This window comes from Aythya ferina, assembly GCF_964211825.1.
Source record: "Aythya ferina genome assembly, chromosome: 1".
NCBI lineage: Eukaryota > Metazoa > Chordata > Aves > Anseriformes > Anatidae > Aythya > Aythya ferina.
In genome coordinates, this window is record NC_140296.1 from 4,503,052 (window position 1) to 4,530,680 (window position 27,629).

At 41.2% G+C, this 27,629-nt stretch overlaps 1 protein-coding gene across 6 annotated transcripts in view; it reads right to left on the reverse strand.

Annotated features, from left to right (window-relative positions):
* The window catches only part of TENM4 (teneurin transmembrane protein 4), a 1,677,033-nt gene that overhangs the window by 577,864 nt on the left and 1,071,540 nt on the right, over positions 1-27,629 (reverse strand). For 4 of the 6 annotated variants that reach the window (XM_084535214.1, XM_084535215.1, XM_084535212.1 and 1 more), the window contains exon 1: positions 20,654-20,950. The exons of the other annotated variants lie outside the window; for them this stretch is intronic. The gene's annotated coding sequence lies outside the window, so the exon portion shown is untranslated. Of the gene's footprint in view, positions 1-20,653; positions 20,951-27,629 lie in introns of those variants that run through there. 6 annotated transcript variants of the gene reach the window in all.

Genomic DNA, 27,629 nt, shown 5'->3' on the forward strand with positions numbered 1-27,629 from the left:
CCATTGTTATGGAAGATTGTAAGAAACTGCTGATTGTCAAAATAAATATATATTGTATGCTCAGAAAATATACAGATAAGAAGGACCACTTTGCATAACACAAGGTGAAGGATTTAGCTGAGTTAATTCCAGCTTGAACAACAGCATACACTAAAAACACCACAAAGAAAAACAATTCCATGTCCTGGGAATGACTATATTGCACCTTATGTTCTTTCCTTCACAGTAAATAATACACAGGTCACTTCAGGTCTCTTTGCCTAGTTTCAGCTTCCTGGCATTTCTTATTGACGTATCTTTGTCACATGTACTCAGAAGAACCCTCCATCAGTGAATTCCTGTTGCCTCTGAAAATTGTCAAAATGTTCATATCTGTCCTAAGCTTGCACTTAAGAGGGGTTAAGCAATTTAAATTTTCTCTGCTGTTCACTGTATAATCTGTTACCAACCATTTAATTCTCAGGCCTGTTTTCTAAATTTTTTCCAGTTTATCAACATCCTTTCTGTACCCTGAGTACCAGTCTAAATAAGTATCTCAATAGCAGTAAACCCATGCTAAATACCGAGGCGATGTCACTACGCTTACGTGAGACTCCACTCTTTCTGAACACTAGTAAGAATTCACGTTAGCACTTGGGCCAGAGTTAAAACCAAAAATTATTATTTTTTTTTTAGGTAATTATACATCATGCCAGAGAGGTGTTTTGGAGTTTCTGAGTGCCTGGATATAATATCCCCAATGACAAGTATACCTTACTTATTCTTTTCTTAGATATATGAGTTTAAGTTTCACTACATTCAAGAAAATATAGGTTGTCTGTATGTAGTTCCTTACATATATTTTTTTTTATTATTATTATTTTTTCCCTTTAATATATGAGTTTAAGTTTCACTACATTAAAGAAGATATAGCATGTCTGTATGTAGTTCATTAAAATACTAATATCTCTGTAAGTATTTCCTAATCTGTCATTACCAACTCTCCCAACTTTTAGATCATCTGGAAACTATTGGCAATGGCTGTATTTTTGTCCCAGGTCATTGATAAACATGGGAAACAATGTAAGTCTTTTAAATGCTTTAAGAATCTTGGAAAAATCTAGTTGGAAAGACACATAAGAAAGTCAAAATATCTATAATAACTTCTGGAGAGAGACTTACAAATAGTACTGGAACAGCTCCCTCTGCGCATAAACTTTTCATCAGAAATAACCTTTCCTATATGGATAGGGATTAGTTCATCTGTGCTGCTACATCCAATAAACTTTATGAAGGATGAAGAAAACAAACAAACTAACTAACTAAACCTTTTTAATTAATGTGTTGGGGTTATTAAGGGTGACCTGACACCTGTAGATAACTGAAGACTAATAGCATGAATAAGGAATCGTTTACTCATCTCATACTGTGGTCTTTAGCTTCCCAGTTTTCTTCTTTCCTAGTAGTCCTCCTGTCATTGCAAGTCCTTGCCAATATTGATACTGGGACAATTCTGAAAACTACACATGGTACTGTAAAACACTATTTCTGGACCCTTTTTCCTTTCCTTTCCTGTGGATGCCCTGGAGGTGTTCAAGACCAGGTTGGATGTGGCCCTGGACAACCCGATCTAGTGGGTGGCATCCCTGCTCATGGAAGGGTTGTTGAACTAGATGATCTTTAAACCGAGCCATTCCATGATTCTTTGAAAAAATTGCTGTCAGTTTCTCTGTCTTTAATTCTGACTTTCGGTCACTGGTTCTCAAGTGGAAAATAATATACATTGGAGTTATTAATAATCTTACAGAACTTTTTCAAAGAGTAACTGGGGTGTGAAGAATATAACCAAGGACAATTATGTCATTTAAATACCTTACCCAAATATTAGCTATCTTATCAGTCATAAAGCATTTCTAATTAAGACCAGATACAAAGCCAATAATAAGAAATGACAGGTATTCCAGTTTTGCCTCAAAGGCACTTTCAAGACCTAGAAGTTGTCAGGAGCTTCCTTACAGACTATGACTCTGCCCTATTTTGCAATTAAGAAAAAAAAAAAAACAAAAAAAAAACATACAACTACAGCACACAGTCCTACCTGCCTGTTGTGCATTAATGATGAGAATATAAACTAACCAGAATTGGTGTAAAGAACCTAATTAACATGGCTAAAGAGTGAGCAGTCCCTCCAATGTAATCATTTATTAGGTAGAAATCCCTGGTTCTTGGCCAACACAAGCTTCCTGCCAAGGAGATCTCATGAAGAAAGGAACCTAACTCACAAGTTTTTCTGAATTTTAGCACAATAAGTTTTGACAAGGAAGTTTCCCTCATCACAATTACCCTAAATGAGGAGAAAGGGGATTTGAATCCTGGGTAGCTGCAGTTTCTTCAAGGTCCTATTTTAAAGCAGCTCCCTGGAACCCACAAACTAGTAGTCCCCATTAGTAGCTCCTGCACCGGCATTTATTAAGGAAGAGAAATGTTGCATCTGCTTTGGATTCACTTACTAAATAGATGCTTTAACTGGACAGATGCTGAAAAATATTCTGGCATGTTTGCCTCAGGGTTTTATTCCAGTCTGTCTTCATCATATCTCCCAGTGCAGCTAGTAAGGAAGAAGGGAGGTTTCTTGTGTTAACACTTAAAATACATATATATTTTCTACTTCTTTCCTTTTCTCTGGGAGACTCACCAAAATAATATCTAAGCTAAAAGTGATTGTTATGAGCAAGATTTGAAAATATTTAGGCTTTATCTGCTTATTTTGGTATCCTCCCTTCCCCTTATTTCCCTGTTTTAATTTGAAGAGCTGATCTTTTCATAAGAATGAATCTAAGTCATCCTGAACAACCCTTTTATATGTTATCTGATTTGTGTGGATTAAGTACATCAGTTGCTCCACCAATCTGAAGTTAAAGAAAACTTTTAGATTTGGAGAGACTTTCTTGACTTCCATTTGCATACTTCTCCCAACACCCTCACTCAAAAAGACAGTCCTTTTGTCAAACCAATGAGGATAAATTAAGGCAACAAAGAGACTTGCTTTCACCTAGAAATGCATTTATTTATTTTTTTTGTCTATTTGCAGTCTAACTAGACTGCTTCATTTGGCTTTTTCTGTCTCCACTCCAGTTTTTATGTGCAGAAAATATTGAGTCACTGCAGTTAAAACAAGCTAGAAAGTTAACTGTATTATTGCCAACAATTTTATATGATGAGACTATATCTAAATTGATATAACAGGGAATATACCTAACACTCTGCTAATGTTGGGCCTGATCTGGTTTTGTAAAATTGTCCTTTTCTAAAACAATACTTGGGATGGGAAATTGCAAAATTCACAAGTCAAAGGCATGAACAAGAGGGTGATTTTGCACCCTAATTTTGTTTGTTCTGAAATTATCACTCTCTGATGAATATGGGATCTGCAGAAAGGAAATAAGCATGTATTTTCAGAATATTCCAGGATTCAACTCTTTTGCTGTAACATTAAATTCAGCTCATTTCTAAATCTGACACACAATTATTTGCTGAAACTTGTAGATTTGGGAATGCATCTATACCAACTACAATGTGCTATAGACAGTGCTGGATCCTGAGAGCCCCTGACAGCTGAATGGCTAATCTTTTCAAAGTGGAAGTGGCAATTCTCTGTCTAACACAGAACAATGGATTTGTAATTGAGAAGATCTGACAAATTTAGAAAGGATTTTGTGCAAGTGTTTGAGGAAACTGACATTTTTATAATCTGGCCTGGAATCGTTTTCTAGGATAGCACTGAAGAGATCAAAGCAAACATATGTAGGAACCTAATAAAACCAAATGCCCCAAAAGACAGGTCGACTAGCTTTCTACTTCCCAGCTTGACTGCAAATGTGATTCCCATTCAATAATTTTGTATGAAGAATGATGGACTGAATTTCTGTATCCTAGAATGAGTGCTGCTGGGACACTGCAGTGATATATGAGAGGAAGGGAGGGTGGGAGATGTAGAGCTGCCAGTATGCTGAAGTGATTTGGCAAAGAGGAAGAAACTTGGAAGTTATTACAAAACTTCTTCAACAGACAGATAAATTAAGAGGTAAAAATACAAGCAACTTCTCCTGGGTCATAAAACGAAGCTGCAAACCTACTTGTTAAGGATAAACTGTTTCCTTACTGAATAGTTACAACTACAACTACATACAGTTTAATCAGGACATTCAGAATTGTATTATATTTATACTTCAAATTTAAGATGTACTCAGCACTAAAGCACAAGAAGCTGGAAGTCTAGGGAGCATGTTCTTTGGTGAAGCAGCAGGGAAGAAATGTCTCTATCACAGTCAAGAAGCAGGGACAGAAAAGGGATCAGTTAACTTGCCCAGTGGGACATGATCTGCAGGCTGGGGGTTGTTCAGCTCCCGCCCAAGCTGTCTAGCACATATGCTGTAAAAACAAGTGCCAGCTAATGGAGCGTGCCCTCATGCTCAAGGAGAGAGCAAAGTGCACCGTGCTATGTGTCCCAGTGGAATCAGGCTCTGGGCAATCGGGGACCAACAGGCATGGACAGGCTGCACAGAGAATGTCTGTCGGGTGTTAGTTTTCAATATCAATCTATCATTCTTCCTTGTTTTCTCTTGGAAGAAGACCCTCAGGCCAAGGATAAAGTTGTCATTCCAGAGAGATACTTCCTTGGATTTTCTCACTTATTAGAGAAAGGACAATGTCTACTTTCGTTCATGGTCACAGCTGCATTAAAGTTGATTGTGATCATTTCTTTACTACATTTTAGGCAGATATTTTAAAGGTCTTCCTCCAAGAAATGTACACCAGAGGCATGGAGTTGAAATCAGAGATGAAAAACATTAAGCTTCCATTATTCGTCGTCACAGCTGCAGGAGTCTTGCAGTGAGTTACCTAGTGAGACAGGAATGACTGGAGCTGGGCCAGCTCCACCACGCAAAGCCTAACAAGCAAAGCATCATTTGTGACAATTTTGCTGAAGTTCCAGGATGACTCCAATGAAATCTCAAAGGTGAAATGATCTTGAAGAAATGGGAACTCTTCTGGAAAATAGAAACCACCATGTGACAACAAGTGTGGCTAGAAAATGCAACTCAAAGTGCCTCATCTCCTTATGCTCTGACAGTGAAGGGGTTAATTGCCATATTTGGCCCAAAATGTATTTAAAAACATAAAATTGAAAGTTTAATTATATTTGGTATGTGTTACTGGCAGAGCTTCATGAAATGATCAACAATTATCTTTCTCTTCCATCAAGTGCTCAGGGATCACACAAGGACAGGGAGTAGGAATATGAAATGCAGTTTGCCAAAACCATAAAACGTGTTGTTTCTCTTGTAGTTTTCTTCCCCATCCCCCCCCCCCCTTTTTTTTTTTCATATTTTCCAAGCACATCATTCAAATTAAAGGTTTTATTTTTTTTTAATTTATTATTATTATTTTATTTTATATTATTTTATATCTTTATTTTTACAGCATAGCTACGTTCCCATTTATCTGGGAGCAATCAACCCCAGGAAAATATTGTCAATATCAAACTCACTACAGGAAGGCATAAGTTGTTCACTGAACAGTGGAGTTTCATTTTAAAACCAAGAACAAATTAATGTGTTCAGATTTAACTTGAGCACTTGATTAACCCAAAATGAATAAAAAAGTGCTGCTCATTGACATGCAAAACCATCTTTATTCTGTTGCTACTCATAAAACTTCATATCCACTGGCACAACTGTGCCAAAACACTCAAACAACAAAAACCAGCTTAATTTCAGAGATTTACACATGTTCCTGAAAGACAGAGATATTTCATGCCTACAACCAAACTTTAATTAGAACTAAAATTGCAGTACAATGCATCCCATCAAGGTAGGCATGGTATTTATAGCTGCATATTTAACTCTTCAGTCGTCAGATGCTCCACACATCGGGATTGCTAACATTCTGTTTAGCTAAGATATTCATTGCTCAGTGCTTAAAACACAGCTGGAGGGAGGTGGACAATATGCCATGCTGTAAATGGCACTGGAAAGATGTGTAGCTCCTGAACAGAATGAATATTTTTCATATGTTTCATGAATACAACTTGCACACTCATCTATTTACTTTCTGATTATTACTCTTTGAGATCCTCAGCCTATCTGTGAAGGACAAACAGTAGAAAGCCTGATACTGCAAGCAGATGTGGATGCACTCACTTATAAGGAAATTTGTCACTTCAAGAAAGGGCCAAGATTTCTATTGGACTCTGCACAGGACTAAATTTTCAGTACTTGTGTATAAGGCTCATCAGAGCAGTTATCTGGTGTTTACTACCGGAGGGTAGTTTAAAGAGAGCTAGCCTGAATTCTGAAAGGGCTTTAACTTTATCACGTGCACAATTTTAGTTAACAGCAGATGATCACAGCTCAAACGCTAGTATTTTATGTCACAACCTGGCCATCATAACTGAAGCACCAATCTCCTTGCCATCCTTCTCCACAGCTGGGTGTCTGAGAAGAAGGGGAATGCAATGGAAATGTTCCCTACCACTACACAGTACATGGTCTCAACAAGCATGGACAGAAAGTTGGAGCCAACAATTTGGGATAGATATTTCCTCAGTTTCCTCAGACAGAGGAAACAGGTGACAGTGGTAAAGGAATAAGGAGCTTCTTATCTTCCATGTTTGGCATCTCAAGATACAACTGTTCATCACCAATTCCCCTCTCTCAAAGCAACTCACTGAGGTGAGTGAATTTAGCTCAGATAAATCAGGGCTTTGATATGCAGAGATGTGGCAAAGTATGCCTCACTCAATGGAGATGTGACACACAGCACTTGCTGCATCACATAATGGGGAATTATAGCAGCTATTTTTAATCCTGGAGCCAACTTCTACCAGCCATGTCAGATATTCTATTAGCACTATTTAGATTTAAGAATCCCAAGATTATGCCAGTTACTACCAGTCAGAAAATAGTGATAGGATGCTTTGAAAACAAAACTTTACTTTCTATTTTTAAGGACAGAATAATCCAATGGCAATTTCTAAAGATAAAAATTGCATGTTCTGATTGCCCAAAAGAGCCATTTTCAAAGGTCACATACATTGTTAATGGAAAGCTGGAATAACAGTGAGGAGAACTCTGTGAAATATCCAATATCTCCAATCGAAAAACAAATATCAAGCTATAGACAATGGAGCATGAGGCATGATCCCAATCTATAGGTTTTCTTTCAAAGCTGGATGTCTACTTGCAGATATTCTGTAAAAGCCCACACATTAATTACAAAGAAAAAGAGATAAGAGTTCAATTCATTTAGTTCTTTTGTTCCAGGCATTTCATGGCTGTCAGTCTGAAATTTTGAAAGAAGCCCACATTGAAGATAACCTTATAAACAGGATAACATGGGCCAAAAAAAAAAAAAAAAAAAAAAAAAAAAAAAAAAAGCAGGCAAAAAAAAAGGTATACTTCCCCCACATATGGTTCTAACAGATGTGGTTTTAAATTACCATTGGGACATAATAATGTTTTTTGAATGGACTGAATGTTAAATAGTTGGCTTCTCCTATGTGACAGACATTAGTGCTCAGTGGTTTAAGCAGAAAACTCCCCATTTGTGTCTTTAGCTGGCACGTACTTCATTTTCAGCCCACGCTGGTCAGTATGATTTAATACTTTGGCCTGATGTCCCTCTCACCAGCTAGAGAAAGGATAAAATAGAATTATAGAAATGAAACAAAACAAAAACAGGCAACCCCCCCAGCAGACACTACCAGGCTGTCTGCATTGTTTTGTACACAACTCCTGCAACCCTGCAATGGAAACTCACTGGAGAGGACAGCTGAGGAAGAAAAATGTTAAATAATTCAAAGCCACTAACATCAAGTCTGATGTAGGTATAAAAATAGTTGCAACACACCACTCTACATGTTTTCATTATAGGAACTTTTACTTACTTGCAAACATCAAAAATCCCCCAAACCTACCACCCTCGCAACCCTGCACACTCAATTAGTCCACCATTTGAAATGACATCAATTTTCAAAAGAGCCTTCAATTTTCATGGCCATTTCATGTTTCTGCACTAAGGGAACCAGAACTGTTCCACAGCAGGAGTTAAAAAGTCTGATCCAGAGCCCATTAAAACCAACGGGAGACTTTGAATTAACAGTAATGATCCTTGGATCTGGCCCTAGTTTAGGTTAAAGTGCTGAGGTGCTTTGGGATTCCAGAAAGACTGGATATGATCACTTTTTGTTATCTCTCAAAATTTCTATCACTAGGGATGTCCACTTCCAAATACTCAGTCTGCAAGAGCAGTGCAAATTTTATAAAAAGACCTTCATGAAATATTTAAGGAAACATGATGCAAGGCCAACTACCATACAGTCTGTGTGATGACTGTAAAGTTAACTCAAGGTATTTTCATTTGAACAGAGGAAGGGAGGGAGAAACAATCCTGAGGACTGACAGATGAAGACCTTGTGGCTGCGCACATCCATACACATACGCGCATTTGACAAGCACCTTTGCTGGTCTTGGGTTTGGGGAACGAAAATAGCAACTGACAAGTAAAACTTATCCTGATTTTTTTTTTTGTATTATTTATTTTTTATTTTTTAACTAGCATTGCATGCATAGCAGAGATGTTATGTAGTTTTTAGTCTTCCATCTCTGAAAGGAGGAAAAAAGTAAAATAAATAAAAAAAATCAAGTAATCTTCACTGCACAGAGCACAGCAAAGTCTGCTACAATCTAGCACCAAAAGAGCTGACACAGGACCCTCCATGCCTACTAATACCACTTTTCCTTGCCCCCAATGCCGCCTCCCCCAAAGTCCCACTTCTGTACTATCAACTTCTGATTTCCCCTTCTTTTCTTCTTTTCCTGTTTTCTTCTCAGCTAGACACTTGCTGCCTGATAATCTCAGGAGAAGACATAAAAAGCTAAAATAAATAAATACATAAAATTCAACAAAACATTAATTATGCAGAAGGTATAAAATAACACAAAACTAAGTGATGCAGGTGTACAATAATGTTCCCCAGTGGTATCTGGCACAGAGAACCACAAGCAGATGATATTTTAAAGCATATGTGGGGTACACAGGGATGAAAGCAATGGTCTGTAACTTCCATATGAGTCATTTGTGCATTCCTCCAATGCAAAGTAATGTGAAGAATACCAGCAATAATAAGCTATAAAACCCAAGCCCTAAAGCAAGCACTGTTGAAGCAGACCACCAAGAAACAGGGCTTTAAGTGACAGACAGGTGGCTTGGTCTGCTCACACTTTCTTGTCAGATAAAAGCATAAATAGAGCATTGAAATTTTAAATTTCCACATCCTGGGCATCTTTTAATGACAACATCACAGAATCACAGAACTGTAGGGGTTGGAAGGGACCTCAAAAGATCATTGGGTCCAACTCCCCTGCCAAAGCAGGTTCTGCAGAGCAGGCTGCCCAGGTAGGCATCCAGACAGGCCTTGAATATCTCCAGAGAAGGAGACCCCACAGCCTCCCTGGACAGCCTGTCCCAGTGCTCCGTCACCCTCATCGTGAAGAAGTTCTTTCGCATGTCAGTGCGGAACTTCCTGTGCTCTAACTTGCAGCCATTGCCCCTTGTCCTATCCCCACAAACCACTGAGAAGAGGTTGGCTACATCCTTCTGTCCCCCACCCCTCAGATATTTATATACACTGAGGAGATCCCCTATCAGTCTTCTCTTCTCCAGGCTGAACAGACCCAGGTCTCTCAGCCTTTCTTCATATGGAAGATGCTCCAGGCCCTGTATCATCTTTGTGGCCCTCTGCTGGACTCTTTCCAGGAGATCCCTGTCTTTCTTGTACCGGGGAGCCCAGAACTGGACACAGTACTCCAGCTGAGCCTGACCAGGGCAGAGTAGAGGGGGAGGATCACCTCTCTTGACCTGCTGGCCACACTCCTTTTAATGCATGCCAGGATCCCTTTAGCCCTCTTGGCCACAAGGGCACAGTGCTGGCTCATGGTCAACCTGTCGTCCACCAGGACCCCCAGGTCCTTCTCCTCAGAGCTCCTCTCCAGCAGGTTGTCCCCCAGCCCGTACTGATACTTCAGGTTGTTTCTTCCCAGGTGCAGGACTCTACACTTGCTCTTATTAAATCTCATTTGGTTTCTTCCTGCCCATCTCTCCAGCCAATCCAGGTCTCACTGAATGGCAGCACAGCTTTCTGGCGTGTCAGCCACTCCTCCCAGCTTTGTGTCATCGGCGTCCTTGCTGAGGGCAGACACTATTCCCTCATCAAGGTTGTCGATGAAGATGTTGAACAAGACCAGACCCAGCACTGACCCCTGGGGAACACCGCTAGTCACAGGCTTCCAGCCAGATCTGCTCCTCCGATAACCATCCTCTGAGCTCGGCAAGTCAGCCAGTTCTCAACCCACCTTGCTGTCCGCTCATCTATCCCACACTTTCTCAGCTTTGCTAGTAGGATGTCATGGGAGACAGTATCGAAAGCCTTGCTAAAGTCAAGGTAGATGACATCCACCGCTCTCGTCTCATCTACCCAGTTGGTGATGCCATTATAGAAGGCAACAAGGATGGTCGAGCACGACTTCCCCTTGGTGAATCCATGCTGACTACTCCTCATAACCTTCTTCTCTTCCAATTGCTTGGAGATGGCATCCAGAACAAGCTGGGTCCTCCTTCCTGCCCTTCTTGAAGACCAGAGTGACACTGGCTATCCTCCAGTCTTCAGGCACCTCACCCATTCTCCAGGACCTTTCAAAGATGAGAGAGTGGTTCGGCAATAACATCTGCCAGCTCCCTTAGCACACATGCATCCCATTGGGACCCATGGATTTGTGTGCGTTGAGCCCACTCAGATGCTCCTGAACCACTCCCATGTCCACCAGGGGGGGAGCCCTCCATTTCCCAGACCCTTTGTCCTATTGTCAGGGCATTTGAGCATTTTAAGATAGGATAGAGTAAAATTTAGGAGATGGGGATGCAGGGACACATGTCAAGTTGAAAGGTAATGGTCATTAATCTGCTCCTTGGTTAAGGACTCAGATGCTACAGCATAGATGAAGTGAGGGGCATACTTGGTTGAGGGAACAGCAGATGCTCACAGAAAAAGAAGCCTAAGAAAAAAGGCTTGGTCAGATGCTGTCAACAAGAAGCAGAAACATTTGAGCAGCAGACAACCTCACAATAAAATGTCACAAGACAGGCAGGCTGTTTGTTCTTACTTGATATTAAGTGTATTTTTTTTTTTGGTTATGTTGTTGTTGGGATTATCCCCAGGACAAGAATAAAAGTCAAAATGAGAGCCTTTTTCATTGCTGGGCTTTCTGATTCTCTCCCAAAGTCTCCAATCATTACACCACCACCTACTCTCATAATAGTGAGTAACTAGCTGGGTGATAAAAACGTCAGATGAAACTCAGTGTCAATAAAAGCAAAGTAATCCATAAAGGGAAAACCAATTCTAACAATACATACACAATGTGGGCTCTAAATTAGCTGTTACCACCAAGGAAGAAAGCTGAGGAATCACCATAAGATGTGCGCTACAAATAGTAGCTCTCTCTGGCTCATGCCACTTCAACAAAGAAGGAAATACTTGGGATATGTTTTTGGAAAAAAATAGACAACAAAAAGAGGAAAATGTATCATGACAGTGCTGTGTAAGATAATGATGCATTTTTATCTTAATGCCACATGTATTTTTGGTCAACCCATCTCCGTAAGATGTGGTAGAGTTAAAAAAAAAAAAAAAAGAAAAAAAACGTTGTGAGGAATATGGAAAGACTTTTGCAGAAGAGATGGATTAGGAATTATGAGCTTGGACAACAGTAACAAAAATAGGAGGAATACAGCTCTATTAAATCACAATGTTTCTACAACTGTAATCCACAAAGTAGGAGTTGCCTAATGAAATTATCAATTTGTGAGTTTAAAGCAGAGCAAGAGGAAGAAATTTTCACTCAGTTCATGACTTTGAATTCTGGAACTTCTTGTTATATGATATTGTGGCCATCCCAACTATAAACAGGGTTCAAAAGAATTCAGAAGTTCATGGAGTACAACTCCTTCAGTGCGTATTGAATGGGATGCTCCAAAGAAATCTCCCACATGTAGACAAGTATAATGCAACGGTGCACTCTATGTGTTAATATAAATAAATTGAGCTTCAAATCAACATGATACAACTCCTATAAACAGTTGGCAATCCAGGAAAAAAATTGTATGTCATGACTGTGGTCTGAAAAGTCAAAAAAAAAAAAAAATCTTCCAAAAAGTTGTTTGTACCCCTTTCTTTTTCCCTTTTTCCCAGCAAGTTCTTCTACCACACTGCCTCAATGTAACTCACTAACTCAGCAGAAAACTAATGCACCAAAAGACAGTTTTCTGCTGGGCTGATGAATCAAATCAGATCAGATACAGTCTGAATGACTGGAAAGACAGGAGAGGAAAGGTGGAGAGCAGGACCTGTCTTCTTCTAGGGTAATAGGTCCTGAGGGTGGCTCTGATGTGAAAATAGAGCCTTAGCAGTCATCCATATTGATGCTAAAAAGAGGGAGAAAAAAAAAAAAAGACAAAACCAATCTCATCTCAAAAAGAATAAAATGGTCCGTACTTCTAGTTTTGGAGGGTTGATTTTTCTCCTTTTTTTTTTTTCTTTTTTTTTTTTCTGGGGGGGGGGGACTGATGGGGGGAGGGGGTGATAGCAGAGGTGTGTAGCAGAATTCTGCCAGAAGGATCATGAGCCCAAAGTAGGATACATGGGAATTTGTGTGATTGTTCTCTCAGTGCAGTATCTCCTGAGATTTCCTTATTTTTAATCTCATTCTACAAATTCTACAATGTTGTACTCCTTTGATGCAGCTTTGTGGAATTCTCATTAATTGCATTCACTTTTGTTTCCAGGAAGCTTGAAATTTCATCATCTGCTAACATATGCTGAAATGCACGTGTCAGTTTTATAATAAATTTCCAATATATAAAAATATCTATAAAACATACAAATACAAAATTAGTTTGCAACAAAATATCAAGTTATCTGTTTATTAGGGAAAAACAAAGTTGGTAGCACTGTCAATTACAGAAAGAGCGAGGCAGCTTTAATAATAAAAAGGCATTTGCAGTTTCTCATAACTATACTAAGCAAATTGTTTGGGCTGAAAATTTCCATGCCAGCTGTCTGCCTCAGGCTGAAGTTTTTTGGAAAATTTCAGTCAAAACAGTTCAGCAGATTCTGAGAACAAGGCTAGGGAAAAATATGTTGTTTTACCCATGTAAAAAAAATAAAAATGCCTTTAGCCTTCTCTCTAAAACCTCCTCTGGGATCATCAGGACTTCAGAGGAAGGACTAGAAATTTGCCTGGGAGAGAACTATTTCTTTTTTAATGAATTTTATGGGAATTTGTGTGAGTTTGGCCAAGTTTAGACATCTTTGACAAAACACTGTTGATACATGCTCCTGGGTGCACTTATGCATGTTTGCCAGCTTCAATCACTTATGTTTCCACCTGTGTGGAACTAAACAAGATGGTTTGTGCTGTGGGGTGTGCCAGGTCTGCTGCTCAGTATCAGAACTGAAATCAGAGACGATCTTCTGAGCTTGGCATTCCTTGTGGGGTCATCCCCAGCCAGGAGGAGCTGGATGAGGTTGGGGTGGGAGACCTGGCATTACAGGGATCTGGGATCACAGGATAAAGCTGGAAAAGGTGAGGAGGGAACCATGGGATGGGTCAGGACGGGTCTGTTTTGAGGAACAGAGTACTCTGTGAAACCAAGCTATGATGATCTGTTAGTTTAAGCCACAGACACATGTAAATGCCAACGTGATGCAATGCAATAAAGCTACTAGTTCCATGAAAATGTCTTAAAAATACCCAAAAAATAGACTAAAAGATCAATAATAAGATTTAAACAGTATATACTGGACACCGTGAATTTAAGGAAAAAACAAAACAAAACAAACAAACAAACAAACAAACAAAAAAAAAAACACTGAAAGTTGCTTTAATGAAGTGCCCTGCCTGCCTTCACTATAATGCAGTCATTTTTCTGAGGACTGGGTTTTATCCAGACCAACCCGGAGATAATGCTGTGAGAACGGGGAGGAGAAGAAAAGGTTTATGATCCCTGTCTCTCCCCTTTCAGAGCTGGGAGCTTTGTAGTGACTAAGCAGAGGACGAAGATACAAGGATAAATATGTTTCAGATTAGCCAGCCAGATGATGCCCTGAGACTACGAGCAATGCTGGGCAAGTCATTTCAACCCAAAATTTCATAACTGTGTTGAAACGAAGCATGTTGCAATTTCTGGATACTCCTTTTGATAGCTCAGAGTCTGCTTACGTGTCAAACGCCCACCGCAGCAATTAGAGGCTGTGTGAACTTTGACTTACCACCAAGTAACCCCTGAACGCTGCTCTGTCTGCAGGAGTGCATCTTGAGATCAGTTCTTGGGATTGCTCTCTTCTTTCTAGCACCAAAATTTCTGCCAGCAACAAGATGCTGATCACACCTTAAAGCCATCCACACAAAGGTCAATTTTCTGGAAATATCAGCATTCATTTATTACCAGTTGATGAGATCTGTGCTGTACCAAGCCCAAACTGCCAACGCTTTGTGGATCAGCAAGGAAGAAGGAAATTTCAGCATCTCCCATGCTCCACCATTTTTTCTAACTGCTTTTGGCATTTACTTCTGAAGGCTTTATGACTAACCAGTCCATCCCTTCCTATTCTTTATATAAGACAGTTGAAGATGAAAGTTTTCAACATCCAAGAAAAGAGAGGCAGTTCAAAGGAAATTGGCAAAATACCGAAACCTTGCCATTATCATGTTGGGAAATCATACATTCCAAATATGACTATATTCATATACGGCTGATGTTGTTGGGCCAATTAAGTCCAGGTGACCCAGCAGAAGAGATGTTTTACAACTTTATGGCCTCTGAGACTTTGCTTTCATGTGGGACTGCAGACTGCATTTGAAGACATTGCTCAGTAACTTAATCCTGTCTCTCTCTCCCTCCATACGGCAAAATGCAGAAAAAACAAATCTTGATTTATGCAGGGACCCAACATCCCCCAAGGGCTGAAGCACAATGCGCAGCCCCAGATTCCAGTTTTTAAGAAACCTGAAGGTCTTCAGTGCACATATTGGAGTCTGTGGGGGAAAAGAGGAAGGCTTTGAGATCCCACCACATACAAAACACAGGGTTGAGTTAAAACTGCAAAATGAGATTTGGTCCTGCTGTTTCCTGACTTTTGTCTAACTGAGCAGCCTCCAGAATATTTCAAAGAGTCTGCATGTGCAAACACAGGCAAGCTTCTACTCAGTGTTTAGAAAGGAAGATACACTGAATAATCATCTAAAACTTATATCAATGGGCAATGAGACAACTTCTGCATCCACATCTGCTCTGGCAGGCTGGATGGCACGCCTGTCACCGGTGCCATCGAGGTAAATGCAGCATGAAGCAAGATTCTGGGCTGCCATGGCTTTCCTAGACTGCAGCAAACATGACTTCACTAAAGCCTGAGGAGAGATCAGTGAAATCTAATTGAATCATCCCCATTTAAATGGGCTGATAAATGCGACTCAGCAAGCTTCTCCACCTAAATCAACTATCAGCAACTCTTCTCTTCTTTCTCCTTTTTTCCCTCTCCTCCACTCTTTAAGAAAAGGATGCATTATATCCTAGAAAGCAAATTTTACTTGGAATAGGAAACTAAACTGCCAGTCATGTTCTGCCTCTTCTGTTTCTTTCTTCTGACTGCCAACACAGTGGAAGAACGTAAATTTTTGTGTTTGGTGCTTTTACAGACATCTTTACATTAAAAATAATAATAAAAAAACACCTCTGCTGATACTCAGCAGAACAATACATGATGAAGTTTGAATGCCAGTACAGAATAAACAGCTTAGTTCCCAGCAATTTGATATAAAGGTATCTGTGAGCAAGACTCAAACTTCCTACGAAATTTAAACTTTCTGTAAGAAATGTTTGCCACCCCACACAGCCAAACACACATGCCCTCCTACTCAGATTTCACCTCTGCCTTTAAAGTATTCTCCAGGAAGAAAGATTCGGGACAGCTGGCAAAAAAAAAAAAAAAAAAAAAAAAAAAAAAAAATCAAACATATATTTCTAGGAATATAATTTGACTATCAGCACATCAAAGGTGAAATGGCACAGAGGAATGCAAACCGACCATTTATACCTGATGTAGTAACACAAGTCCTATAGCCACACTACAGCATTGCTTCTCAAGCTATGGTGATTAGTTAGAGAAAAAAAAAATCTCCAAGATTCTTTTCAGTTTTTCATCTAACATCAAAGAGGAAACCTATACATTTATATATTTAAAAAAAATAATTTACTTGTAATTTAATTACAAGACTTTTTCTCTCAGAGATAGTGGTCAGGGCTCTATGAATACCCAATTCACTGGCAAGTGGTGCTTCTTACTGTCTCAAAGAGCCCAGCAGTGCTAATCTGTCAGTTCAAAGCAGAAGCAAAATATTTCAGCTTTTAGTTACAATAAGCTATGTGGATAGACCTTGTAAGAGAGCAGGTAACAGCCAGTCTTTAAATCTGAAATGACATTGATTTACAGAGTTTCATCTCTTTGAATCAAATCTGAAAGAGAGTTTCAAGCCACTTCACTTTTTGATATGACAATTACACATCTTTTTTAAATACTGAAGAGTTTGCTCTAAAAGAAAAAAAAATCAGTCTCAAGTGCCTATGGAAGTAAGATAAAAAGCTAAAGCAGCATTAAATAAGATATCAAACAAGTAAGATTTTGTTTATTTTTCTTTTCTTTCTTTTTTTTTTTTTTTTAATCTTTCTCCCCAGTAAATTTTTAAACTAGACTTGATTCCAAATCCCAGTACGAAATCACATATGTCATGCAACATTCATCCTGCCAAATCTCCCTCATCATGCTATTACTGCAATATTTGTAACTTTTGATCTGGAAACATCAAGTTACGTAAGATCATAGTTCTCCTTCTTGCAAGGAGGTGATTCTGTCAGAAAATGAAGCAGTGAAGCGTTAACTTGAACAGAACTGGAAATGACTTTCCCAGGGAAAGGGTAGTTTTGCTTAAGCATCTCAGCTATTTTAAAGTGCAAGAGCTCAATGTTTTTTTGTCTTTCTTTTTTATTTTTTACCATTTTCAGAGAAATGGTAAACTACCAGATGAAAAATAATCAAAGTGGAATCTTAATTGGAATATTGTACATGTTGTAGAGAGAATGAAATAACATTTTAGTTATTATGCACCCCAGGAAGCCAATCAAATCAAATAAAAGCACAAAAAAAATCTCTCACTTTATAAAATAAGAGAACAACATTTTCCCTTGCCAGTGTGCTATCTGCTCACCAAAACAAAAGGAAAGTATCTAATTTAAATGAGTGAAGTAAAATAATTAAGATACAAGGAGTTCAAAACCCCAGTTTTCTCTGTGCAAATCTCCCTCCTTCCCCAGATCCACTGAAACCAGTGACAACTCCCTTTTCCATCCATGTAGTAAAATAAATCATCTGAGGGGGGAATCTCCCCTCCCTCGCCAATCAAAACCAGACGAGAAATTTTACTCTTTTCTCTCAATGATTTTTTTCCCTGCCTCCCTATCCTTTAAAATCAGAGAAGGCAAATTCTCCCCAGAAAAGGTTTTCTAATCCAGGTCCCCTTGCTAATAAAAAAGGAAATTGTGAAGTTCACTTGTGCACCTCCTTTTCCCCTTTCCCCTGCCAAAATGCAGCCTGAGAACCTCTTTTCATACGCACACAGCAACTCTTTCTCCACCCAAACATAAAATCTTCCCTCCAGGTCCCACAAATATATGACAGATATATTGCAAATCTCCCCTTGCATGGAGATGAACACATGCATGAACGTATGTAGGGGAAGGGAGGGTGAGGCACGAAGGCAGGACTCCCTGCAGAAACAGAATACAGCTTAGTGCAGTGGCAGTAACTCCCAATCCTGGCGAGTTGTTTTTTGGGGGAGGAAAGGGAAACTGAACCAGGTTGTGTGCAAAGGTACCTCCTCTCCTTTCTCTGCCCCAGCTGTGGGTGCAGAGCCCACACAGGGAGGTCTTGTGCTGATCTCTGCGGGGAGCACAACCCAGGTAACACCTTCACGTGGACATAACTCTGCACTCCTCGTCCCTAAATCTGCTGGCAACCAGCACAGACCATAATTTCCCTGGTCATGTGCTACCCTGGGGGTCACGTTTACAGGGGAACATAGCAGGAGGGAACCCTCCCAGCCCCAAAGCAGCCCGCAGCAGCAAGGACTGATCCAGCAGCGTGGCACAGGCTGGGAGCTGGGAACCAAAGAGGGAAGGGCAGCTCGCAATGGCCACAAACCAGCAAATTCCTCCAGCCTTGTAACGCAGGCAGAGCCTGCTTTGAAGGCTTGTCTCACTGCAAAACAGTGCAACAGCAAGAGATGCGTCCTCCTACCTTTACGGGTAGGAACCCTGCCACACACACTAAAAAATATACGGCTATACTCACTGTTTTTTCCACCTAAGCCCATAAAAGTGCTACAGGCTGAGACGCCAAGTGGGAGGTGCCTGGCTCGGAAGAGGCCAATGAAATAAATTAAATACAAATCACTGGCTGAGCCCCAGCCTCCCCCAGCCAGGCGGGGAGATGTGCGGCTCTCCCATGGCCGATGCCGTGCCCTGGGCTTCTTCTTGCCGGACCCAGCGTGCTGCTGGCACATGTGCAAAGGGCAAATCTCAGGTTTTGCAGGCACATATGGCACACACGTTGGGAGCAGAGCACTTTCTGTAGGAGGGGAGGGGCCACCCTACATGCAAACAATTCCCTTAGGGTCAACGAGACAGAAAGAAAGGGAGTTGGGATAGGTTGGTGTCTGCCAAGTTCCTCTGCCCAAATCCTGTGCCCCCGAGCCTGGAGCATCCCCCCCCCCCCCCCCCCCCAATTGCAACCCCCACCAACTTTCCACACCACAGCAGAAGTTTACCTAGCAGAGCACACAGTCAACTTCCAACTTCAAAGCTTTGCACTCATTTTTGCATTTTCTGTCCCTCCCCTCACATGGGACATGGGACATTTGTCAGAAAAAAAAAAAAAATAAATGCAGCTATAAATTCAGGATGAGACTTCACTGCACAAAGTTAAGAATGGAGATGTGTGTGGGGTGGGGATGTGACATTATTTTATAGTTTAGTGTTTTTTTTTTTTTTTTTCCCCTTTAATCAGAAAGAATTGAACTTTCCTGGAAGAACCATGAGTAAATGCATTCAAGATGCAGAAAGGTCTTGTCTATCTGGTCAATAAGTATTTAGCAAGCTCTGTTTTGGCTGTATGAAAATTGTGTTTCAAAGACTGGGGATCCCATAAGACAGGAAGGCTGTGGCATAAATATGTATTTTGTTTTTCAAATGGTGTGCTTACATGGTTGTAAATGCTGCAAATTTCTAAGCATGGTCATGGTAAGAAAGAGTAAATACACACTGCCTCATGTACTACTTACACTGCTTTATTTTCTTTTTAAGATTTAGTGTACCTTTACTACTACTTATTTCAAAGTGAAATATCCCAGATATTTTAGACCAATATAGATATATATATATATTAATAAAACTAAATATCAGGAAATAAATGCCCTTTGGTAGCATCTTGTTTTTATGTTCTGCTACCCAAATTTGTATTTCAAAATGCAAATTGCTGAGAATATCAGCATGAGTCTGAACCACTGCATTTCTCCCAGGCACTCTAGCATCTTTTTTTTTTTTTTTTTTTTTTTCAAGCGCCACACTGTTTGGGGGATCTCAATAGTGGCAGGGCATGGCTAGAAGCAGGGCTTTAACATTTAATGCCTATGAAACAGAATTGTCACCCAAGTTGCAGCCGAGCACATTTTTTTTCATCATTTCGGTTGGAGGCAAAGCCACCCCCGTGGAAAATGGGAGACCCCTTCCCCATCCGCGACTCTAGCACAGATCCAAATGTAAACACACACACACACACACACTCCCACAACACACCACCCTGCAGCAGGACATGGGGACGGGGCGGAGGGTTCAGACAGAGCAAAAGGAGCTTTGTGCAGCTAAGAAATACCGAGGCACTTCCTTATTTTATTTTTTCCTTTCTTTTTTTTTTTTTTTTTCTCTCTCTCTCCCGCCCCCCCCCCCCCCCCCTTCCCCCCTCCACGGTACTTTTACTATTACATAAATAACACCGATTGATTTTAAAGCTGCATCCTTGCTCCAATGCCTCTAAATCTGCACTGCTGCTTCCCCCAGCACAGCCGCACTGCTCGGGGTGCAGAGGGGAAGGGCTTGGGGGGTCGTGCGGGAGAAGCCACCCCAAACGTACCCTCAAGCAAGGTCTGGCTGGGCTGAGGGTGGCTGGTCCCCAGCGCCCCAGCCTGGAGCCTACGGCAGCATCCCTGGGCTCCTGCTGGATTGCTGCAAACTGTGCGGAGGGAGCAGCAAGGGCTGGGATGCAAGGGGAGAAAAGCAGGCTGGGCAGAGGGAGGGATGGTGGGGAGGAAAAGGGAAGGATTCAGGGAGCTTCTCCCCAGCCCCGAGCCGTGTGCCCGTCTGCTCGGAGGGAAGAGGAAGGGGGGAAGGGAAAACTGGAGGGAGGCGATCACACAAATGCACTTTTCGGAGCAAAACGCAAGCTTACCATGTCTGCAGGCTTCCCCACCGAAATGCCACTTATGTGTCCAGCGATCCCAAAGTGGGCAACTACGGCCAGGCACCGGAGCTCATCTCAGCAGGCAGCTCGGCAATACACCACCGCCACCCCCAAAAATCAAAATCAAAATAAAAAAGACCGGTCCAGCTTCTTTCCTGGCAGGAATCGTCCCTGGTAGGACTGCCCAAAATAAGCAGCTGCAATCCAAAGGCTTTATTTAAAGCTTCCCCCCCTCCTCCTCCTCCTCTCCTTTCCTCGCTCTCTCTCTCCCTCTCTCTGTTACACACAGAGAGAAAGAGAGACACACACAGGTTACATGAATGGGAGGCAGGAGCCGGCGCTCCCGGGCTGGGAATGACAGGCACACATGCGGCCCGCTGCTGCGCACCGCGGGCGGCTCAGGGTGGCGTGGGCATGGGGGCGGCGTGGGAACGGCTTGGGCACGGGCACGGGGTGGCATGAGGAGGGGTATGGGGTGGGCATGAGGTGGGAAGGGGGTGGAGGTGGGCATGGGGAGGAGATGGGCATGGGGAGGAGATGGGCATGGGAATGGGCATGAACATGGAATGGAAATGGGCATGGGCAGGAGATGGGCATAGGAATGGGCATGAACATGGAATGGAAAAGAATATGGGCATGGGCATGGGCAAGAAAGGAAAATGGACATGGGCACAGACACAGCCATAGGGAGGAAGTGGACGTGGGCATGGGCATGGGGAGGAGATGTGCATGGACTTGAGGAGGAGATGGATGTGGGCATGGGCATGGGGAAGAGATGGACATGGGCATAGGTTTGGGCATGTAGAGGAGATGTATGTGGGCATGGGGAGGAGATGGTCATGAGCATGGCCATGAGGAAGATATTGGTGTAGACATAGGCATGGGGAAGAGATGAACACGGGTGTAGACATGGGCATGGACATAGGGAGGAGATGGACATAAGCATGGGCTTGTTCAGCCTGGAGAAGAGGAGGCTCAGGGGCGACCCTATCGCTCTCTATAGGTACCTCAAGGGAGGCTGTAGCGAGGTGGGGGTTGGTCTGTTCTCCCACGTGCCTGGTGACAGGACGAGGGGGAATGGGCTTAAGTTGCACCAGGGGAGTTTTAGGTTAGATGTTAGGAAGAACTTCTTTACTGAAAGGGTTGTGAGGCATTGGAACAGGCTGCCCAGGGAAGTGGTGGAGTCACCATCCCTGGAAGTCTTCAAAAGACGTTTGGATGTAGAGCTTAGGGATATGGTTTAGTGGGGACTGTTAGCGTTAGGTCAGAGGTTGGACTCGATGATCTTGAGGTCTCTTCCAACCTAGAAATTCTGTGATTCTGTGTGTGATTCTGTATGAGGATGAGATGGGTATGAGCATAGAGAAGAGATGGACGTGGGCATAGGCATGGGGAAGAGATGGATATGGGCACAGGCATGGGCACAGCCATAGGTATGACCATAGGGAGGAGATAGACATGACCATAGGGAAGGCATAATGTGAGTGTAAGGAAGGGATGGGTGTGGGCATAGCATGTGGAAAGGATGCATAGATCTGTGTGTGGACATAATATAGACATGGCATGGGCATGGGCATTGGATGGGAACAGGCATAGAAATGGGCATGGAGATAGCACGTGCACAGCATAGGCACGGAAAAGTGATGCATATGACAAGGACATGGCATTGGCATAACATGGGCGTAGCAAAGGGATTGGCATGTCATGGGCATGGGGAGAAGATGGACAGGGACGTGGGCATAGACCACAGCTGGACATAGAGTGGGCATTGGAATGGACACAGCATGGGTATGGAATGGGCGTGGGTCTGGGTTTGGGCATGGGCATAGGCATGGAAATGGTAGTGAGATGAAATGTGTGTGGACATGAGTGTGGACATGGGCATCTGAAGGTAATAGGGAGGGCAGAGAATGAGAATGAACTTAGTCATGGTTTGAGCATTGGCCTTGGCATGGGAATGGGATGAAATGGGGATAGGGATGAGAGCTGCCTCAGGTGGTGCCTCTGTACCCTGTCTCTGGTGTGTGTCCCTCTGTCTTACCAGGGTCAGCTGGGTTCCAGCATCAGCACATGTAACGAGGAGAAAACCTTTGTTCTTTCCTATCCCAAATTAGACAACTTGCACGCCTGGCTTTTAGGGTCAGGAAGCATCATCCACAGTCATGCCAGGAGATTATTGTTATTATTATTAATAATAATGCATAATTATGTTGTTTAATAATTTAAACTAAGTTCTCAGGAAGAAGGACTGCAAGATTTCAGTTGCATAATTTAAGATTATGTCTTCATTGAGAGGAAGACCAATGCTGCCAGTTTCTGCCTTTTAAATATTTGTATGATTTTTGTTGTTGTTGTGGTTGTTTTTTTGTTGTAGTAGTTTTGTTGTTGTTGTTGTTGTTTTTTTTTTTTTTTTTTTTTTTAATTTAAACTGTAATAAGAAGAAATTACATTCATTTACTGTTTTTATTTAACATAGTCTGAAGGGGAGAAAGGTGGGTGGTATGTCTAAGTGTCCAGCCCTGCTACTGCTTCATTGCCTGACCTCAGGCAGGTCCCTGATAACTTATTCTTGCCCGGATTCATAATCTGTTGCTTTTTACACTCAGTCTATCATTTTCTCATGCACCTAATAATTACGCTTTTCTGTTTCAAGTCCGTCCTCAAAATTTACTCCTGCAAAACTTTTTAGCAACAGACTCTGCATAGCTTAAGCTGGCAACACAAATCTTGGAGTGATACTGGATTAGGCCCTAAAACTGCATTGTAAGAAGAGTGTTGGACATAATGGATTGCAGTACTTCATGCAGTGCTTTGAGGTACATGGGGACTGTCCTCTTTATGGTACACCTTTAAATCAGCCAGGTGAAAGTCAGCTATGTTCTGTTTTTTCTTCTTGTCCTAAAAGAACATTTTATTTCCAGCCTTTGAGGAAGGTAAGAAGGTGAGACTGTATTTTATTCCAAACCCAGAAATCAGGGTAAAAAGGCACACAGCAAATCAGAACATTACCTAAAACAGTGCAGTTCTCGATGTAACGGTCTGCTTTGCAAAATAGCTGCTACTGTTCACTGTTTTTCCAGTCATACATATTAAAAAAGAAATACATTTGCATCGGTCTTGCTGCCTGTGGAATATATTCCACATCAGGAATCTAGATTCTAGACAAAGGTAATTTAGGTCTCTGGAAGGGCAAAGTTTAATTGAGAAATATATATATTGTTAGGAATAGACCGTATCCAAATTCAATGGTAATTGTATAAGCCTTTCAAAAATCATACAGTATGCAAGCTTCCAAAATTTCTGAACAAGAAACATTTCCATTTAAATGCCAAGAGGCAATTTTCCCTCTCTTGTTCAATACTAAATCAGTCACATGAGCAGTTTGCATTTGATTTTAGAAAGGAAATGGAACATCTTCATTTCCAATTGCATATAACTTTCGCTTTTTCTTGTTCTTAGTGCTCTCACTTGTTTGCAGTACTTTCCTGCAGTTTTGAAATTCTTCCATTTGATCTGCCTATTCTCTCCAGCTATTTATTTATTTGTTTATCTATCTATTTATTTATTTATTTTAAGTCCAACAGTGTTATTAATAGAACCTAGTAAACCCAAGTGTGCAGTAGCATATTGTTTGTTTGTATGCTGGGTGGTAAATCCAAGTTTAACAGATCAGCACTGTTTGTGTAATTGGCCTTTCCCTGTTAACTGAACTAGACAATGATGCTCTTGGAATAAAGAAAAAAAAAAAAAAAAGAGAGAGAACGATAGTAATTTAATGGGACAAAACGACTTTGCTTAGGAAAATCCCCCTGCTTCAGTTCACAGCAAATTACTGTGGTTGCAGAAGTGTGCCGCATACCAATTTGGAGCATATTTTATGAAGATGTTCATTACAAAATGTCAGTGTTCACCAGCCTGCCATATTGTGCCTATGTCCTGTACAACGGGTAGATTCGCATAGTCAAATGTTCCTTGTGAACAGAAACTATTTAGTCAAATTCTCTTCCAGATAATGTGTATGCAAAGTTTGTAAAGGAGCTACATCTGTGGAATGAGAAGGCAACTGAAAAAAATAAAGCCTATTAAACTTCGTGCTTTAGGAGACAGGAGAGCAAGTCCAGGAGCTGTGCTTCAGTTAAGCACTTAATAGTCCTATGTTGGGTTATGTTTCCCTGCTGACATTTGCTCTCACAAACCTATGAAAACACCTGTCATGAAGTCCCCATTCATCAAGCAAAAAGTAGCAACATCTGCTGTGGTCACAGGCCTCTTGCTGAAGACGTTCAGCAGCAGAAGTGTCTTTGGTTGGTTAGGTCAGCCCTTTGCCAATAGGTGCTGCACCAGTGACAACCTCTGCTAAAGATTTTTTTTTTTTTTTTTTTTTTTTTACTTCCAAGAGAGTAATGCAGAAGGAAAAACTCATATATTTTAATCAATGGAAGTGAAACCATTTGCCTTTCAGAGACTATAAAATAATACACACCCCAGGGTTCAATGCTCTTTTCTACTCCTCCAGAACATTCTTAAGGGGAAATCACTCTTTTCTTGATGAAAGTGCAATTCAAATGTGGAAATATGCCATTCTTCATGCTTTCTCCATAGGGAGCAAAATGATTTCTGTAATTAAACCCTTTTTACCAACATTTCCTGATGAGAATAGCTTTTTTTAGACAAGGGGAAAAGCCATGTACAAAAGGGTTTGCAAAACCAGGTCTGGAGGGTTTGACCTTTAAGCCTCTGTTTGAATTAGTCATTTTGGTTGAAAGGTGCATGAGAATGAGGCATGTAAAAGCTGCAGCTTAAGTTTCCAATCAGGCACTGCTGAAAGGACATGGCTGCAGGACAAAGGAAGGTATGAGTACCCTTGCTAACATTAGTCTAGCTATTACAGATAGCATTAGCCCTGAAAACATGCAGCCCAATGTTCGGAGTACTTTATCAGCCCCAAGCGTGTAGCCAGTGGCCCTCTTGGGCTTGTGATGTGGTCTGTACTACAGCATTGCTGCTGCACTGGTTCCCATGGTAGCTAGATCAAAGAAATCCAGCTTCTCTGATATATATCAGGCTGTCATGGGCAGTGTAGACAAAACTGGAGTCAAATGCAAAGTTGAGCCCTTATACGAGCTTTGTAGGACTGGGACCTGAAGTCCACATCATGCTTCTTGTCACCACAGAGTGACACCTCATGTCATACACAGATCAAGATATGGAACCAAATTCTAAGCCACGTGCATGGCTGAGGGCTGAGAGACCATTCCCGTGTGATGGACAGCAGGTTTGACCCTGAGCTAGACGCAGAGCTGAATCCTGGAATTTCCACTTGGAGATAGGTTACATCTCTCTGCCAAAACCCTTGAGCAAGGTGAGGGAGCAGAAATCGCAGGGGGGCTCCTGACAAGTGCTTCAGGCAGTACTTCCCTCCTCCTACTCCATAGGATGTCTGCACCTTAATCCAGCCTGCATTGACAGGGAGAGATGTCTCCACGTCTGGTACCATGAGATGGTCTCTGGTGAGGTGTTAACACTTCATTTATTCTTTCATTTTACTATCTGATGCCCAGCAGGATGCTAAAGGCTGGAGAGGGTCCTTCTATCTTGACTGAGATGCCTTTTGTAGCATCTCAGTTGGTATCAGGGCCTAGGGAGGACAGAACTGAGCACCTACCCACAGTACTGGGCCTTATACCCACACTTTCTTTGTTTTCAAAGTACCAGCGTCTGTTGTCATACCTGAGAAATCAGCGGAGGCAGAAGATGGAGATGAGAGCCTGCTCCTGCTTACTCAGTAAAAGTTCCCATCAAGTGAGTTGGACATTTGCCTGAGTGAGTGTTGCAGGATTCGGCCCATATGCTTCTCAGCTCTTATATTTGCATAGTGCAGAATATGCTTACAGTACAGTGCCAATAAAACAAAACTATATACAGTAAGCACAGAAAAATCAAGAGCACAGTTAAGACCATTTACAAACAGCAGCTGAGCTCTGCAGCTGACGTCCAGGTTTATAATACTGTCAGAGACCATGTACTGTTATGGCTAATATGTGCAAGACAATTATTTATAGGCAGTTAGACAGAAGGTCCTGTAAGCATATAGTTTTATATTCTCCCTTCCTTAAGCTTATTATTATTTTTTTCTCTATGAATTATTTATATTTTAAATCTCTAAATGTGTGGTTAAAAGAAAAACGGCACAACAAATTCAAACAAAAAAAAAAACTATGGAAACCATTTCAGGAGGTCTCTCATGCAAGATCCCTGTCCTTAAATTGAAAGGGTCTGATATTGTCTAAACCAGTTGCGTACACCATATGTAGCCGGCTTCAAATAAGATACTGGTTCATTCATTCTAATGAAGTAGAACAAGGACCCTTTTGCTTCCCAAAATTCCACAGATATCTTATGAAGGAGGAAGAAGATTTGCATCAAGAAGGTGCAGATCATGTCAAGCAGAGTATAAATTGTCCAGAGGATCAAATTACTCCTTTTCATAGAAATATTTTCCTCCCTAAATATTTAAAGCATTTTTTTTTTTAATCCATGGGATAGGAGAGAATACTTAATCCACTGTATATGACAGAACAGCCACGAAAAACTGTAACACAATACATCTTCAATATAACTGGCCATTAGAAGAAACTCCAAACAATAATTACTCTATTACTGCACTGTGACTTCACATCCAATTTTGCTCATCTTGCCATACAAAATGGATGGAGTAGATTACTTTTATATTTTTAATAATAATGAAATGTTCAGGATTTGATATAGAAGCCTGGCTACCAGGGTGATAGGTACATATAAGAACCTATTTAGACTAGCTGTGTGAATGGGAATAGCTGTTAAATTGCAATGAAATACTGCATTATATCAAATAATATTTGAGATCAAATAAAACTTGGAAGGCCAATATGCAGTCTTATTCAAGGCATAATCTCTTTGTGAAGGGGACTTTTTTCCTGATGAA